Source organism: Gigantopelta aegis, chromosome 2 (assembly GCF_016097555.1).
Source record: "Gigantopelta aegis isolate Gae_Host chromosome 2, Gae_host_genome, whole genome shotgun sequence".
NCBI classification, from domain to species: Eukaryota; Metazoa; Mollusca; class Gastropoda; order Neomphalida; family Peltospiridae; genus Gigantopelta; species Gigantopelta aegis.
In genome coordinates, this window is record NC_054700.1 from 20430758 (window position 1) to 20434629 (window position 3872).

A 3872-nucleotide genomic window follows, 5' to 3' on the forward strand; every position below is an offset into this window, starting at 1 on the left:
TTTAACGTGCCCATATACCACTAGGGTTTCGAACACGCCCATTCCGAGTCCGACCTCCGATGAGATCGGTGGCCTGACTCGGGATGGAGGGGGGGGGGGGGGGGGGAGAATGGGCAGAATTTTGAAAATAGCAATTAGTAAAAAAGTTAATAGAATAAATAAAAAAAATAAAAAGGTTACAAGCCAAAAATAAAAAGAATTGACTGCTCGGCCGAATATTTATATAATTTGGAGCATTTTAGAAGGACAGTCCAAAATTAAATAAGAGAATGAAGAGAGGATCGGACTATTTAATAATATTTTTTTAAAAAAAAAAAAAAAGTAATTAAGACATAAATGTTTTTAACGCAGCTCTAAAAGTTTAAAGTCCGATCAATATGTCCACGCGAGTGGCCTCGTTAAGGCCGTTTGGGTGCACACAGCTTAAAGGGACGAGATGGGTTGCATCCCGTCAAGAAAACCCCTAGATTGACAGTCGATAGACGTTGAAGGTGTAGTGCTGTGCTGAAATACAGATCTTGAGAAGCCGGATCCATCTGAACGAGAGAGAGTATCAGACTAGGGTATAGTCCAGTCGTAATGGGTTGGTATAGTGGTGCGGACGGGCCCGACTCCGGAGGATACGAGATGGTATCACTATATAGCAAGGTAAAGTCTAGAAAAAGAGTAGTAGGGGCCGACCCCGCTTCCTATTTCTTCTTAGAGTGGGGCGATCAATCTTCCAGTGCTGCTTGGACAGGCTCGGACATGTAGAGACTAAACGCGAACAACCGTGGCGTTCTGCAGAATGGCCGTCATACGAGTCACGAAAAAAACCAAGTCGACAGTCAGACGGAGAAATGACGTGGAGGCAAGGAATCTCACTAAAAAAGAATCCAACCTGGTGGTGCAGGCTGTCGAAACGAGAAGCGTTCCAGCGTTCAATCAGTTCCAATGGCCGCATACATCCCAGTAGAAAACTTCATTTCGCTGACAAAAACAACGAAATGAAGGACCCCCAAGTTGAGCACACGAAAGCACGTGCAGTGTGCACAAGCGAAACAAACACGTCTTACCGCGTGGAGCTCCAGCCTGGGAATGTCTTTACCCAGAGGTGGACTGTCACTCCAAGACAATACAGCCTTTCTTCTCCGCCTGCAGGACTGCCACACACATGGGTGGCTTGACCAATGTAAATCAAAAATCAGTGGCGATATCAGGTGTTTGCGAAAAGCAAGCCCATACTGCACCCGCCACCACCACCACTTTTTCTTCTGCTTCTCTCTCTCTCTCTCTCTCTCTCTCTCTCTCTCTCTCTCTCTCTCTCTCTCTCTCTCTCTCTCTCTCTCTCTCTCTCTCTCTCTCTCTCTCTAATCCCACTGCCCCCTTTCCTTTCTCTCATTTGAATTCCATCTTATTTCTTTCCAATCTGACAGCTTCTCTTTTCTTTCAACTTCGTTATCTGTCCACAATAAATGTACGAGACAGGGGACAAGGGGCGGTCAACCGTCCCCCTAGTGCTGGAGCAAATCCTCAAATTCGGGCAAAAACGATAGAGATATTCGGGCAAAATGTGCTACTCTGATACTTTTTCACCATGTATTTTCATCATATTACCCACAAAATTAGTTGTAATCAATGTAAAAATGCAATTTGATTAAAATTAGCTCTACTGGTCTCGGCAGTAGATCTAACAGCATTGCATGGACTCCCATGTCCAGGTGACATTTGATCTATAAATAAAAATTTAAATATCGACCAATTACACTTCGCCTTTTATAACGTTATTCGGAAGCATACAAATTCTAAAAATATCGGTCGAGACTATTTATGCAATAGGCGGACTTGTTGGTCTATTTCAACATTGAAAAACAGGGAGGAAAATGCAGTAATAAACTCTGTATTGTATACTAGTATAAACAGATTTTATGGCTATACCATCACGGGTTTTTTTTGGTCTTGAAACGAATTTTATATAAAATTTTATATTGAAATTAGTTTCCGGCTTACTTCGTAATTCACCCGAATCATTTCGTATACCCTCGGCATAAACCCGAATGTTTTCAAATTCTTTTCAAATCACTGGCATGATTTTGCAAGTAAGGTTTTGATTGGTCGAATGAAAGGTCAACTGGACATGAGCTCCAACGGGCTGCTGTTAGATCCACATGTAATAGTGGAGCTAATTTTAATTAGATTGTGTTAAAATGCATAGTGATTGGTTTGTAACCCAATATCTAGATTTGGGCTTTTTTATTCGAGCAAATACAAGCCTGCCTCACCCCCCCCCCCCCCCCCCCCCCCCTACAAAAATGGGAGCCCGTACGGCTATGCCGATGTCCACCTTACTGCTTGTCTCTCCAACAGAGACAGGTCCTTGTCTCTTGTTGTTATCCCTGCCATACATGTACATATGTTTAGCTTTGGGCTTAGTGTGACCACCTTGGAAAGTGTTAAGTGGTTATTCGGACATGGTTAAGAGGTACTTGTAACCACCTAGTATTCTCCCCTATTACCCGCGGTCAATGGGAATGGGAATGGGAACTCTATTTGCGTGCCCATATCCAATAAAGGTTCAGGCACGCCTACCAAGGGTCCAGCCTCTGACATAGCTAGTGGGTGGTTCCGGGGCAGGAGCCCGCGGCCAGTAGATACTGACTTGAGTCAGACCAGTTTTATTAGCGGCAGAGGATGAGGATGAGGAAGTTGTAACATGTAGGCGATGATGTGGACAGCCCAGAAGACATCTAGTTACAACAAACTGACAGACAGTGTTGAAACACATTCAAATCGTGATGTAATTTGGAAAGTTTTTTTGGTGTTTTTTTTTGTATATTAAAGGGATATTCCCAAGTTTGCTGCAATTTTTAAGATGTTATCGACTAACAGAGACTTTTTAACGATTGTAATTACATATCAAATATATTTGTCTACATAAAATATTAGCGGCTGTATATTAAACGTGTTGCTGATCGTTCTAAAATTTGTACTAGGATAAATTTCATTTTATTTTCAAAAATATTTTTTATTTGAACACAAAATCCAGTTTGGGCTTCTTACAAATATAAAGACGACCAGAAACACATTGAATATACAGACACTGATATTCTAAACAAGAAAATGTATGTAATATAAAGTTTAATCGTAGAAATATTTTATTAGTCGGAAACATCTTACAATGCAGCAAACTCCGGAATGTCCCTTTAAGTTAGTTTGTTTTATGACACCACTAGAGCACATTGATTTATTCATCATCGGCTATTGGAATTCAAACATTTGGTAATTTCTGACTCGTAGTCTTAGAGAAAACCCGCTACATTTTTCCATTAGCAGCAAAGGATCTTTTATATATATATATACCAGTCGTGGCATACTGGTTGGATCGAGAGAGAGAGAGAGAGAGAGAGAGAGGAGAGAGAGAGAGAGAGAGAGAGAATCAGAGAATGGGTGCACTGCGGAGGTTCGATCTTACGACGCAAACATAACAAGCAAGTGCTCTAGATACCAACTGAGCTAGATCCGGTAAGATAATGAGAATGATAGGCAGAGGGCGATAGATGAGAAAGATGAATGAATGTGTGAGAGCGTTGATGGGATTTGAACACCTGTCGTCACTTAGATTATCCAGCAGCTTCTTTTATTCACTTTCCTCCCACGGCTACCAGCCTGACGGAGATCGAAGGTACAAAGCAAAGTTTCTAGGGGGTTCGGGGGATATGCTCCCCCGTATCCGGAAATGCAATTTTCTGCATTTTACAAGTAAAATTCATCTCCGCCTTTAGATTTACTACCAATAATATTTTTAATTCAGAATTATTGGAGGAGTTAGAGCCCCCCCTCCCCCGCAACCCCTCCCTGCTCCGCCGTGCCTGACCCAGCACAACGTAGATCTA